Raw genomic sequence first — 16,092 nt, 5'->3', positions numbered from 1 at the left:
AAGTGCAGGTGAAGATGGATCAGTTGATCCGATACTTGATGAAGTTGGTGATGATGATCAAGATGAACAACCAGCTTTAGAAATTCCTGCAAATGCACTTAGAAGGTCTACAAGAGAGAGGAAGCCTTCGTCAAGGTATTCTCCACATGAATTTGTTTTGTTGACTAATGGGGGAGAACCTGAATGTTTTGGAGAGGCTGTTGAAGATGAAAGCAAAGTTCAATGGCTTGAAGCCATGCAAGAAGAAATGAAGTCCTTGCTTGAGAATGATACATATGATTTAGTGAAGCTACCGAAGGGTATGCGAGTTTTGAAGAAGAAATGGGTATTCAGAATCAAGAATGAAGAACACAATTCTAAGCCTCGGTATAAAGCTAGATTGGTTGTTAGAGGCTTTAGCCAGAGAAAAGGTGTTGATTATGAGGAGATATTTTCTCCTGCTGTGAGGATGTCATCCATTCGTGCTGTGCTTGGATTAGCAGCTTTTCTTGATCTGGAGATTGAGCAAATAGATGTGAAAACAGCTTTTTTTATGGTGATTTAGACAAAGAGATCTACATGGAGCAACCGGAGGGCTTTATTGTTAAAGGAAAAGGAAGATTTTGTGTGCAAGCTTAAGAAGAGTCTTTATGGGTCGAAGCAAGCTCCAAGACAGTGGTACAAGAAGTTTCAATCTGTTATGGGGAAGCATGGTTACCGTAAGACAACTTTAGATCATTGTGTATTTGTGCAAAAATTTTCTGATGATGATTTTATCATTCTGTTGCTTTATGTGGATGATATTTTGATTGTGGGTAAGAATACTTTGAGGATTAATGAGTTGAGGAAATAGTTGAGTAAGTTCTTTGCAATGAAGGACTTGGGTCCTGCCAAACAGATTTTGGGCATGACTATTACTCGTTATAGAGATTCCAAGAAGCTTTATTTATCACAGGAGAAGTACATAAAGAAGGTGCTTCAAAGGTTTGGCATGAATGACGCCAAATGTGTTGCTAGTTCTTTTGCTCTTCATTTTAAGTTGAGTACCAAGCAGTGTCCAACCACTGATGAGGAGAAACAAGCAATGGATGAAATTCCTTATGCCTCAGCTGATGGAAGCTTGATGTATGCTATGGTGTGAACTAGACCAGACATTGCTCATGCGGTTGGTACTGTGAGTCATTTTCTCTCTAATCCAGGTAAAGAACATTAGAATGCTGTTAAATAGATTATGAGATATCTCAAAGGTACAACTAACTTGAGTTTGAGTTTTGGTGGTGAGAAACCTTTGCTAGTTGGCTTTACTGATGCAGATATGGCAGGAGATATTGATTCTCAAAAGTCTACTTCAGGTTATTTGGTCAAGTTTGCAGGGGGAGCTATTTCATGGCAGTCAAGGCTACAGAAGTGTGTTGCACTTTCTACCACAGAGGCAGAGTTAATTGCAACAACTGAAGTATGTAAAGAGTTGTTGTGGATGAAGAAGTTTCTTGCAGCACTTGGTTTCAAGCAAGACCGTTATGTGTTGTTGTGTGATAGCCAAAGTGTTATTCATCTTGCCAAGAATTCTACTTTTCATGCAAGATCTAAACATATTGATGTTAGGTATCACTGGATACAGGATGTGTTAGATTCTAAGTTGTTGGAACTTGAAAAATTTCACAATGATGACAATGGTGCTGATATGATGACAAAAACATTATCAAGAGATAAGTTTGAAACATGTTGTTTGATCGCCAGAATGGCGAGGGCCTCCACCTAGTCGAGAAGGGAGAGATTTGTTGGGTTTTTCTCTCCTTTGTGAGGGCCAAGCCCAATATTTTGAGGGTGTCTCTTGCACTCATTGTGTCACAACCCTAGTCAGATTTTTGGGGTCAATTTTTGAGAAAAAAAGAGTAGCCACCAAAAGAGAGAGAAGAGGGAAAAACAGAATTTCCTTTTTTGTAAAGCAGCAAATTTCAAATAATAGTTTTTTATTTGTTCACCGTTGGATCGGCTTAAAATTTGAACTGTGTGTTCCTCTTATTGTGTTCTTCATTTTAGTCGGTGGAGATGTTGATTAGAGGTTTTCAGTAGGAGAAATTGGCTTCGCAAGAGAAAAATTAGGTTTTCCGTTTTTACACAGAGCAGCAATCTTTTAACGGCAGTTTCTCATGCTTTCACCGTTGGATCGATGTAAAATTTGGACTGTAGATTCTTCACATATTGTTCTTCATTCTGAACAGTGGAGATTTTTATTGAAGGTCTGTAGAGGGAGAAATTGGCTTCGACAGAAGCTCTATTTTTTTGGGTATATTTCATCTTCTTGCTTCTCATTTGTAAGCTTTGGTGATTTGATATTTTGGTTAGTTATATGCACGTTTTTGTGCTTTGTTTGAGACTCTCTTGTATCTCATTTGATTATAGTGGAGATATTTCATTAGTCTGGACAACCCGTGATTTTTACCTCTCACATTGAGAGGGTTTTCTACGTTAAAAATCTCGGTGTATTCTTGTTATTGCTTTATTTACTAGATTTGCTTGTTATAGTTGCTGTCATATTGTGTTGTGAGTGCTTCCATATTATTCTTGTGTTGTATATTTGTGTCGTTTTCACTGCTAGGCTCTTTCATACTGGTATCAGAGCCGATGGTTAATCGGTCTGGTGGTTTTAAGGGGTATTCAAGGTGAAGTATCGAAAGTCTTCCTAACAAAGGTGGTCCGGGCAGCGTGTCCCGCGGTATTTTGCGGCGGTGTGCTGGATGATTACTCGTATGTGGTGGAAGAGCTAGAGGGGAGTTGATGCTTGATGTGGAGGCTCACACTTGAGGGGGAGATTGTTAGTGTTGCAAGTGTGAGGAGTGTTGAAGTTAGTCCCACATCAAAGAAAACAAGGAAGAGTGAGGAGTTTATAAGATGATAGACTCATTAACTTGACACCTTAAGGTTTTGAGTTGGATGTAGTGTCTTCTCATCTTATGTTCTCTCACTTGATTCCTCCCCGAAATCTTTCTGGTGGTCGAGAGCTCTCCACAGTTGGCCCAACAAGTGGTATCAGAGCCGATGGTTTAATCGGTTTGGTTTTAAGGGGTATTCAAGGTGAAGCATCGAAAGTCTTTCCGGTTGTCGAGAGCTCCCCACGGTTGGCCCCACAAGTGGTATCAGAGCCGATGGTTAATCGGTCTGGTGGTTTTAAGGGGTATTCAAGTTGAAGTATCGAAAGTCTTCCCGGCAAAGGTGGTTCGGGCGGCGTGTCCCGCGGTGTTTTGCGTGGTGTGATGGACGAATACTCGTATGTGGTGGAAGAGCTAGAGGAGAGTTGATGCTTAATGTGGAGGCTCACACTTGAGGGGGAGATTATACCGCCGCAAAACACTGCGGGACACACCGCCCGGACCACCTTTACTGGGAAGACTTTCAATGTTTCACCTTGAATACCCCTTAAAACCACCAGACCGATTAACCATCGGCTCTGATACCACTTGTTGGGCCAACCGTGGGGAGCTCTCGACAACCGGAAAGACTTCGGGGAGGAATCAAGTGAGATAACATAAGATGAGAAGACACCACATCCGGAAACACAAGAATATTCTCCGGCTTGAGGTCACAGTGGACGATTCCTTTGCAATGAATATGTGAAAGCCCTTTTAACAATCATGCGTGCATAGACACTCACGTCTGTGTCTCCGGGAGAGGTTTCTTGTGGATCAAGTCAGCCAAAGAACCGTAAGGAGCATACCCCAAGAAAAGATTGTAGAAGTGACGTATGTGCTCTACTGTGGTCTCAATTCCAAAGCATCGAATGATTTCTTGGCAACCACCGCTTTTACCTTTCCAAACTGATTAGGAGCATACTCCAAGAAAAGATTGTAGAATTGACGTCTGTGCTCTACTGTAGTCTCAGTTCGAAAGCATCGAATGATTTCTTGGCAACCACCGCTTTCATCTTCCCAAACTGATTTAAAAATCTATTCCTCTTTCTTCAGTGGGAATGCCAATTTGGGAATAGACCTCTTCACAGCAATGAAGCTCTGACACGGTGTTTGTTCATCAACAACAATGGCAAGATAAACAGTGCCATAAGAACCCACTCCCAAGACCTTCAGCTTCTTCCATTGTAAATCACTCATCTTTGATTGATTTTTCTTATTCCTGAATCAACATCAAATGTTACATGCATACAGTGATCAAATAATTTTATTTATGAATATACAAATTTTTTGCATACCTGCAGTTGGCTAATTCTTTTGGCTCTTCTTGTGGATTCTCAACTCAGCTTTGTGTTCGATAATTAAAGATTACTATGTTCGTTATAGTTTGTGGCTTGTGCTATTAATTTTTTGTATCATTTGAACGAGTTACACGTTTATTTTATTAACGGAAAAGTAATATTTAATTGCATATATAATAGAAAATATAAAGACAATCTCAGTAGGATTAATTTAAATCAAAAAATAAATTAAAAAATCTTGAAATATCTCAATCTTATGACAGTTTTGAACCAATTTTAATTTTCAAACCGAAATAAAAAGTTAAATATATCTAGTCTAGTTTGATTATCTAAAACTTCAAATAGATATAATTTAAATTAATAATTTAATTTAATTTAATAAAAAAAATATACTCATTTTACTATATCCATATGATTAATTATGACTAGTATTTTAATTTCCAATATTTCATTCTCAAATCTATCTATCCATCTACTTATCAAGTCTAATTAATTATTCAAAAACTCAAATAGATATAATTTAAATTAACAATTTAATTTAATTTAGTAAAAATAAACATATTTTTTTTATAATACTCATATAATTATGATTAATATTTTAATTTTCAAAACCAAATAAACATAACTAAAAAATAGAGTGCATGACTAGATCGTTTATCCGAAAAATAGAGTACATAACTGAAAAATTATTAGATAAACTGCATGTGTTATCCGTAAAAAAATATCTTGATAAATAATGCTCCTTTGTGTTTTTAGAAAAAAAGATTTTCTATTTATATAAAAATATCCATTAATGGTGCCTATCATAGTTTTTTTCATTTTTTTTGCAAATATTAAGAATTTTAAGAGATATATATTGGTTTAGTTTTTACAAGCATCTAACATTATTGGTTCTATCATTTTTCTCCTTTAAAATATAAAAAGATCTAATTTTGTGATCAACCTCATATAATTTGGAAACTCTTGCTTTCAATGTTGGGTTTATGTATTAGTTCTAGATGCTAATTTTACAAAGAGTTCTTGATTAATACAAAATTTACAATTGAGTGAAAAGAGTAATAAAACATCATCTTAAATATGTACATGTTATAAAAAGATTCGATACAAAACCAAAGCTCATAAAAAAGGTACAGCAATATATATCACATCTAACATGTCCATTCCCTCTTTCATCTCCATCTCATGCATCTTATGACTTGTGATACCACTACAAGAGAGAGCTCTTGATCAACAATTTTAAAATAGGAAGGAAAAAAAAAAGAAGAAAAGGAGAACTTTTTAGCAACAAATGAATAACCGAGCAAATGCTATGGTTGGCTATAAATATTAAATCCCCAAGCATTTGAAATGTTAAATTAGCTTGAAGCAAAAGCTTGTCATTTCCCATGCTCTTGCCAACTACAAACTGATATCAACACGTGTGTCTAAGCTATCTTCCTTCTACATAGCACGAATTGCAATTAAAACTGCAGAGATAACGATAAGTGTAAGCTACATTACATACAAAATACCAAAGACGATGTATCATATTTTTATAGTGACAGATGAAGAAACGAAGAGAGTCTGCGATAATTAGTAAGAGATACTGAACAAACATGGTGCTAAAAAGTAACAAGTTATTCAAATTCAAATTCTCATGAGCCATGGTTTACTATATGATATTTGAAAACTCTCCAATAATGAGGAACAAAGTCAACTCAACAAAAGAGGGAAAGAATAAGCAGGAAGTGATGGCAACATGTGCAACCTTTTCCAACTAAGGAATCAACTATAACCTAGAGATTATATAGTAAACCCAACATATAAGCAAGAAGGCCATTCAATTATCAAATTACTTAAATTCCAAAGTTGTAAGAAGCTTTTTATCAGTAAGAAACTGAAGGACATGCAAGTACACTTGTGTTTATATGAATGTGGAACACAAGCTCGCACAGAGATACAAACAACTTACCAATCAAGCAAAGGAGAACAACAATGAAAATTGTTATTCGAACTGGTTGATTGTATCGCATTTGGTATTGAGATCTTCGAATCTGTCTCTGAATGGCACCATACCATCCATAAAGTTGCTTGTCATAAGATTCATCACAACTTTCAAGACAACTCTTACTTCTTTAATAAAAGTGCTACTGAAGTATGTTTCTGTTAGGGACTTGGGTATTATGGGTGCTCAAAGTTTCACATCGAATAGTATGAGATGCTTGATGTTGTATATAAGGAAAGTGGTTCTTCCTCCTTAATAGTTAGCTTTTAAGGTGTGGTTTCCCACTTTCCTTAAATACCTAACCAAAAGTTTCCATATTAGCAAAACACTGCGGGACACGCCGCCCGGACCACCTTTACTGGGAAGACTTTCGATGTTTCACCTTGAATACCCCTTAAAACCACCAAACCGATTAACCATCGGCTCTGATTCCACTTGTTGGGCCAACCGTGGGGAGCTCTCGACAACCGGAAAGACTTCGAGGAGGAATCAAGTGAGATAATGTAAGACCCATAATTTTTTCAAAAAATATTATTATGAGTTAATTTCAATTTATTTATTCATTAAAGATTTTATTTTAGAAATTATTTTATTAGAAGTAATTAAATCAAGTTTTGACAATTAAATTAGATTTGAAATTAATAAAACAAATCCTAATTTGATTAAAATTATTAAAGACAAATTTTCCTAAATTAAATCCAAACCCTAACTTTAACCAAATTAACCCTAACCCCCTAAATTAACCCTAGCTGCCACACCTGTTTTCTTTCCTTCAGTAAACATATCAAAAGAAAGAAAGAAAGAAAGAAAGAAAAGCAAAAGCAGAAGAACGAAGAAAAGAAAGAAGGAAAGGGGAGGAAGAAGAGGGAGGCGGCGCGGTGGGTGTCACTGCCACCGTCACCGCCGCTGCTGACAGAAGAGAGAGGAGATCTGAGAGAGAAGGAGAGTACCGCGAGGAAGCCGCCGCGCAGCTCAGGACCGCCGTCGCGTCGCGTCGCGTCGCCGTTGGCGCCAGCGCCGAGGAGACCACGCGGGGAGGAGAGACGCGCGAGGGAGAGAGAGCGGGATCTCAAGCCGAGCTGAGGTCCAACCACCGTGTCGGAACCCTTTTCGCGTCGCCAGCGTCGCCCACACCGTGAAGCCGTCGCCGCCGCTACTGTACCCGCGTCGTCGTCGTCCTCGTCCCGGAGTCGGTTGCCGCCACTTATGGAGGAGCCAGAGAGAGCGAGAGAGAGCGAGCTCGGGAGCAGAGAAGAGAAAAGAGAGACCCGTGCCAGCCACCGCCGCTTCTTTCGCTCGAAATCCTGCTGTCGCCGCCGGAGAACGCACTGTCGTCACCCGCCCCCGCTGCTTGTTGTTCTGAACTGCTACACCGTCGTTGCCGCCGTTCTGGTCACCGGGTGTGGCGTGGGTGATCACCGGAACCACCATCGGAGTTACCGTTATTTCAGCTCAGCCATTCATCCTTGTTTGGGTAAGCCATGCGTTCCAAAACCTTTAAATTAGTATTTCTGTTTTAAGTTGTTTGAGGATCTGAGGTCTTGGTGTCATAGGATCGAGTTACGGGTCTTGATTGCTGAGTTCTGTGGCTGATGCATACAGCATCAAGGTGCTGCGTCGTCACCGGAGCTGCTGTTGCTCCGTTTTCTCGATCATTCGTAAGCCCAGTAAGTCGTTCCTTGTTCCAAACTCTTTTAGCTGATGTTTTGTTATAGATTATTGAGTTTTACGCGACATTAATGTTTTAGGATTGAGCTAAGGCTGTGTTTAGAGGCTGTGGCTGCTGCTGGAACGGTCGGTATTGATGCTGTTGTTGTGGGATAAGAATAGAAATGCAGTTTGTCGCGTAGTTGAATCGCGAATGAGGTAGGGGTTTTTCTTAAAATCTAATTTATATTACAGAGTTGTGATAAATAGATATTAATGTGAGAGAACATATGCCTGTGATTATAATTGTCTTCTAAATGTGGTTGTTTGCTGGACTGAATGACTGATTGCTTGACTTGAGTAGTTTGTGATTGCTGAAAAGAAATTAGTTTGAAAGGTTATTTAGTTGATTATTATGAAAAATGGTTTTTCTTGGTTTTGAAACTACTTATGATGATGTAAAGGAATTGGCTTTGGAAATGGTTTAATTTTGAGTTAGTGACTTTATAAATGATTTAGTATTTGAGCTGGTTTTGATTTTAAAAAGAGATTTATTATGGGCACTGATTCGCTTTGAAAATTATTTGATATTGGAACTAGCCAAATCTTGGAAAATGATTGAGGTTTTGGAAAGGTTTGAGAAATGTTTGGATGGGACCCGAAAAGGGTGGCAGAATCCGAGTTTTAGAGGAGATGCTGCCGAAATTTTATAAAATTAGAAGTTTCATTTGAAGTAGTTATTTTAAAAGGTTTAATTTTAAGCATTATATGATTTAAGAATACTTCATTTATCAAAGAAAAAGTTATGTTCTGGATTGAGAATTGTTAGTGAACGAAACGGAAAGAAGGATGATGAGGATTGATTTGAAATATGATTTTTGAATGAATTTGGAAATGGATATGGATTGACGAATGATGATGATATTGAGAATGGCTTAGATATTGATGAATGATGAATGAATTATTTATATGGCTTGTGAACTTGAAAATATCTGAGATACGAGGTTCCCTGGATTAAGTGCTGTGGCTTGCCACCACGTGTACCAGGTTGAAAACTCGATACTCTGTTGACCCTACGATGTAAGTGTGTGACCGGGCACTATATAAATTCCCGGGAATGTTACCCCCATTGAGTAATATTGATTATTTGAGAAAAAGCTATGCATAGACTCTTGGGGATGCACGTCGGGGGACAGTCTAAGTACAATTCAGACTTGTCGGGTTGGCTGGATAACCGACAGATGAGCCTCATCAGCCATAGGACAGGCATGCATCATATGCATTTGTATGCTTTGCTTGGGTTTGAACTTGTTTTGGTTTGCCTAATTGCTAAACTGTTCTTAACTGCTACTTGAACTATTTGCTATAATTGCTACCTACTTGTGCTTTCCTTGTCTGTCTTGCCTGTGTTTGTCCTTGCGTGCTACATTTGAGAATGAACTTTGGTGCTGCATTAATGATTGTGTTGTTTGATTGCGTGATTGGTTTCTGAGTGAGATTTTCTTATAAGAAAAGAAAGGTTTCGAATTTCAATTATATTAAACATTGTTTCTTTGAAAAAGTCTTGAACGATTACCTACTGGTTTTTAAAAGATTCATAAGGCAATGATAATCACTGAGCTTGAAAACAGTTTTCTTATTAAATATCTTCTTATGACAACTTTGAAACTGCGTGGTGAGACCGTGTGGTTAGGTTCTCACCCCCCTACAGCTTTATCTTTTCAGGAACCGGAAGAAGCGTTATGAAGAGTTAAATTGCGTTTGGCTTATATGTTGTCATTAGATTATTTTCTCTCCTCGTCTTTGTTATTACAAGTTTGCAAGAGGGATAGGAATTGTATGTTTTAAATATGTAATATATTGAGTTATTATGTAAGGAGTCTTGTATATGAATCTATGCCTGCTTGTATTTTTCTTAAGATAAAATATTTTTTATATTTTTCAAAGAAGTCAGCGGTACAGAATCGAGTCACAGGCTCCTATTTTAGTATTTAGTATGTAAAGTAGTCGTAATACTTCTTGCTATCAGAGTGGCGCAGCCGGAAGCGTGACTACTGATAGTGAGGGTGTTACAGATAACATAAGATGAGAAGACACCACATCCGAAAACACAAGAATGTTCTCCAGCTTGAGGTCACAGTGGACGATTCCTTTGCAATGAATATGTGAAAGCCCTTTTAACAATCATGCGTGCATAGACACTCACGTCTGTGTCTCCGAGAGAGGTTTCTTGTGGATCAAGTCAGCCAAAGAACTGTAAGGAGCATACTCCAAGAAAAGATTGTAGAAGTGACGTATGTGCTCTACTGTGATCTCAGTTCCAAAGCATCGAATGATTTCTTGGCAATCACCGCTTTTACCTTCCCAAACTGATTAGGAGCATACTCCAAGAAAAGATTGTAGAAGTGACGTCCGTGCTCTACTGTAGTCTCAGTTCGAAAGCATCGAATGATTTCTTGGCAACCACCGCTTTCATCTTCCCAAACTGATTTAAAAATCTATTCCTCTTTCTTCAGTGGGAATGCCAATTTGGGAATAGACCTCTTCACAGCAATGAAGCTCTGACACGGTGTTTGTTCATCAACAACAATGGCAAGATAAACAGTGCCATAAGAACCCACTCCCAAGACCTTCAGCTTCTTCCATTGTAAATCACTCATCTTTGATTGAATTTTCTTATTCCTGAATCAACATCAAATGTTACATGCATACAGTGATCAAATAATTTTATTTATGAATATACAAATTTTTTGCATACCTGCAGTTGGCTAATTCTTTTGCCTCTTCTTGTGGATTCTCAACTCAGCTTTGTGTTCGATAATTAAGGATTACTATGTTCGTTATAGCTTGTGGCTTGTGCTATTAATTATTTGTATCATTTGAACGAGTTACGCGTTTATTTTATTAACGGAAAAGTAATATTTAATTGCATATATAATAGAAAATATAAAGACAATCTCAGTAGGATTAATTTAAATCAAAAAATAAATTAAAAAATCTTGAAATATCTCAATCTTATGATAGTTTTGAACCAATTTTAATTTTCAAACCGAAATAAAAAGTTAAATATATCTAGTCTAGTTTGATTATCTAAAACTTCAAATAGATATAATTTAAATTAATAATTTAATTTAATTTAATAAAAAAAATATACTCATTTTACTATATCCATATGATTAATTATGACTAGTATTTTAATTTCCAATATTTCATTCTCAAATCTATCTATCCATCTACTTATCAAGTCTAATTAATTATTCAAAAATTCAAATAGATATAATTTAAATTAACAATTTAATTTAATTTAATAAAAATAAACATATTTATTTTATAATACTCATATAATTATGATTAATATTTTAATTTTCAAAACCAAATAAACATAACTAAAAAATAGAGTGCATGACTAGATCGTTTATCCGAAAAATAGAGTACATAACTGAAAAATTATTAGATAAACTGCATGTGTTATCCGTAAAAAAATATCTTGATAAATAATGTTCCTTTGTGTTTTTAGAAAAAAAATTTTCTATTTATATAAAAATATCCATTAATGGTGCCTATCATAGTTTTTTTTTAATTTTTTTTGCAAATATTAAGAATTTTAAGAAATATATATTGGTTTAGGTTTTACAAGCATCTAACATTATCGGTTCTATCATTTTTCTCCTTTAAAGATCTAATTTTGTGATCAACCTCATATAATTTGGAAACTCTTGCTTTCAATGTTGGGTTTATATATTAGTTCTAGATGCTAATTTTGCAAAGAGTTCTTGATTAATACAAAATTTACAATTGAGTGAAAAGAGTAATAAAACATCATCTAAAATATGTACATGTTATAAAAAGATTCGATACAAAACCAAAGCTCATAAAAAAGGTACAGCAATATATATCACATCTAACATGTCCATTCCCTCTTTCATCTCCGTCTCATGCATCTTATGACTTGTGATACCACTACAAGAGAGAGCTCTTGATGAACAATTTTAAAATAGGAAGGAAAAAAAAAAGAAGAAAGGAGAACTTTTTAGCAACAAATGAATAACTGAGCAAATGCTATGGTTGACTATAAATATTAAATCCCCAAGCATTTGAAATGTTAAATTAGCTTGAAGCAAAAGCTTGTCATTTCCCATGCTCTTGCCAACTACAAACTGATATCAACACGTGTGTCTAAGCTATCTTCCTTCTACATAGCACGAATTGCAATTAAAACTGCAGAGATAACGATAAGTGTAAGCTACATTACATACAAAATACCAAAGACGATGTATCATATTTTTATAGTGACAGATGAAGAAACGAAGAGAGTCTGCAGTAATTAGTAAGAGATGCTGAACAAACATGGTGCTAAAAAGTAACAAGTTATTCAAATTCAAATTCTCATGAGCATGGTTTACTATATGATATTTGGAAACTCTCCAATAATGAGGAACAAAGTCAACTCAACAAAAGAGGGAAAGAATAAGCAAGAAGTGATGGCAACATGTGCAACTTTTTCCAACTAAGGAATCAACTATAACCTAGAGATTATATAGTAAACCCAACATATAAGCAAGAAGGGCATTCAATTATCAAATTACTTAAATTCCAAAGTTGTAAGAAGCTTTTTATCAGTAAGAAACTGAAGGACATGCAAATACACTTGTGTTTATATGAATGTGGAACACAAGCTCGCACAAAGATACAAACAACTTACCAATCAAGCAAAGGAGAACAACAATGGAAACTGTTATTCGAACTGGTTGATTGTATCGCATTTGGTATTGAGATCTTCGAATCTGTCTCTGAATGGCACCATACCATCCATAAAGTTGCTTGTCATAAGATTCATCACAACTTTCAAGACAACTCTTATTTCTTTAATAAAAGTGCTACTGAAGTATGTTTCTGTTAGGGACTTGGGTATTATGGGTGCTCAAAGGTTCACATCGAGTAGTATGAGATGCTTGATGTTGTATATAAGGAAAGTGGTTCTTCCTCCTTAATAGTTAGCTTTTAAGGCGTGGTTTCCCACTTTTCTTAAATACCTAACCAAAAGTTTCCATATTAGCAAAACACTGCGGGACACGCCGCCCGGACCACCTTTATTGGGAAGACTTTCGATATTTCACCTTGAATATCCCTTAAAACCACCAGACAGATTAACCATCGGCTCTCATACCACTTGTTGGGCCAACCGTGGGGAGCTCTCGACGACCGGAAAGACTTCGGCGAGGAATCAAATGAGTTAACATAAGATGAGAAGACACCACATCCGAAAACACAAGAATGTTCTCCAGCTTGAGGACACAGTGAACGATTCCTTTGCAATGAATATGTGAAATCCCTTTTAACAATCATGCGTGCATAGACACTCACGTCTGTGTCTCCGGAAAAGGTTTCTTGTGGATCAAGTCAGCTAAAGAACTGTAAGGAGCATACTCCAAGAAAAGATTGTAGAACTGAAAGATTGTAGAACTGATGTATGTGCTCTACTGTGGTCTCAGTTCCAAAGCATCGAATGATTTCTTGGCAACCACCGCTTTTACCTTTCCAAACTGATTAGGAGCATACTCCAAGAAAAGATTGTAGAAGTGACATCCGTGCTCTACTGTAGTCTCAGTTCGAAAGCATCGAATGATTTCTTGGCAACCACCGCTTTCATCTTCCCAAACTGATTTAAAAATCTATTCCTCTTTCTTCAGTGGGAATGCCAATTTGGGAATAGACCTCTTCACAGCAATGAAGCTCTGACACGGTGTTTGTTCATCAACAACAATGGCAAGATAAACAGTGCCATAAGAACCCACTCCCAAGACCTTCAGCTTCTTCCATTGTAAATCACTCATCTTTGATTGATTTTTCTTATTCCTGAATCAACATCAAATGTTACATGCATACAGTGATCAAATAATTTTATTTATGAATATACAAATTTTTTGCATATTTGCAGTTGGCTAATTCTTTTGGCTCTTCTTGTGGATTCTCAACTCAGCTTTGTGTTCGATAATTAAGGATTACTATGTTCGTTATAGCTTGTGGCTTGTGCTATTAATTATTTGTATCATTTGAACGAGTTACGCGTTTATTTTATTAACGGAAAAATAATATTTAATTGCATATATAATAGAAAATATAAAGACAATCTCAGTAGGATTAATTTAAATCAAAAAATAAATTAAAAAATCTTGAAATATCTCAATCTTATGACAGTTTTAAACCAATTTTAATTTTCAAACCGAAATAAAAAGTTAAATATATCTAGTCTAGTTTGATTATCTAAAACTTCAAATAGATATAATTTAAATTAATAATTTAATTTAATTTAATAAAAAAATATACTCATTTTACTATATCCATATGATTAATTATGACTAGTATTTTAATTTCCAATATTTCATTCTCAAATCTATCTATCCATCTACTTATCAAGTCTAATTAATTATTCAAAAATTCAAATAGATATAATTTAAATTAACAATTTAATTTAGTTTAATAAAAATAAACATATTTATTTTATAATACTCATATAATTATGATTAATATTTTAATTTTTAAAACCAAATAAACATAACTAAGAAATAGAGTGCATGACTAGATCGTTTATCCGAAAAATAGAGTACATAACTGAAAAATTATTAGATAAACTGTATGTGTTATCCGTAAAAAAATATCTTGATAAATAATGCTCATTTGTGTTTTTAGAAAAAAAGATTTTCTATTTATATAAAAATATCCACTAATGGTGCCTATCATAGTTTTTTTTTCATTTTTTTTGCAAATATTAAGAATTTTAAGAGATATATATTGGTTTAGTTTTTACAAGCATCTAACATTATTGGTTCTATCATTTTTCTCCTTTAAAATATGAAGAGGTCTAATTTTGTGATCAACCTCATATAATTTGGAAACTCTTGCTTTCAATGTTGGGTTTATATATTAGTTCTAGATGCTAATTTTGCAAAGAGTTCTTGATTAATACAAAATTTACAATTGAGTGAAAAGAGTAATAAAACATCATCTTAAATATGTACATGTTATAAAAAGATTCGATACAAAACCAAAGCTCATAAAAAAGGTACAGCAATATATATCACATCTAACATGTCCATTCCCTCTTTCATCTCCTTCTCATGCAACTTATGACTTGTGATACCACTACAAGAGAGAGTTCTTGATGAACAATTTTAAAATAGGAAGAAAAAAAAAGAAAATGAGAACTTTTTAGCAACAAATGAATAACTGAGCAAATGCTATAGTTGGCTATAAATATTAAATCCCCAAGCATTTGAAATGTTAAATTAGCTTGAAGCAAAAGCTTGTCATTTCCCATGCTCTTGCCAACTACAAACTGATATCAACACGTGTGTCTAAGCTATCTTCCTTCTACATAGCACGAATTGCAATTAAAACTGCAGAGATAACGATAAGTGTAAGCTACATTACATACAAAATACCAAAGACAATGTATCATATTTTTATATTGACAGATGAAGAAACGAAGAGAGTCTGCGGTAATTAGTAAGAGATGCTGAACAAACATGGTGCTAAAAAGTAACAAGTTATTCAAATTCAAATTCTCATGAGCCATGGTTTACTATATGATATTTGGAAACTCTCCAATAATGAAGAACAAAGTCAACTCAACAAAAGAGGGAAAGAATAAGCAGGAAGTGATGGCAACATGTGCAACCTTTTCCAACTAAAGAATCAACTATAACCTAGAGATTATATAGTAAACCCAACATATAAGCAAGAAGGCCATTCAATTATCAAGTTACTTAAATTCCAAAGTTGTAAGAAGCTTTTTATCAGTAAGAAACTGAAGGACATGCAAGTACACTTGTGTTTATATGAATGTGGAACACAAGCTCGCACAGAGATACAAACAACTTACCAATCAAGCAAAGGAGAACAACAATGGAAACTGTTATTCGAACTGGTTGATTGTATCGCATTTGGTATTGAGATCTTCGAATTTGTCTCTGAATGGCACCATACCATCCATAAAGTTGCTTGTCATAAGATTCATCACAACTTTCAAGACAACTCTTACTTCTTTAATAAAAGTGCTACTGAAGTATGTTTCTGTTAGGGACTTGGGTATTATGGGTGCTCAAAGTTTCACATCGAATAGTATGAGATGCTTGATGTTGTATATAAGGAAAGTGGTTCTTCCTCCTTAATAGTTAGCTTTTAAGGTGTGGTTTCCCACTTTCCTTAAATACCTAACCAAAAGTTTCCATATTAGCAAAACACTACGGGACACGCCGCCTGGACTACCTTT

This window comes from Arachis hypogaea, chromosome 4 (assembly GCF_003086295.3).
Source record: "Arachis hypogaea cultivar Tifrunner chromosome 4, arahy.Tifrunner.gnm2.J5K5, whole genome shotgun sequence".
Taxonomy (NCBI): domain Eukaryota; kingdom Viridiplantae; phylum Streptophyta; class Magnoliopsida; order Fabales; family Fabaceae; genus Arachis; species Arachis hypogaea.
The sequence above is the reverse complement of the archived record's forward strand: the minus strand, read 5'-3'. Positions refer to the sequence as shown.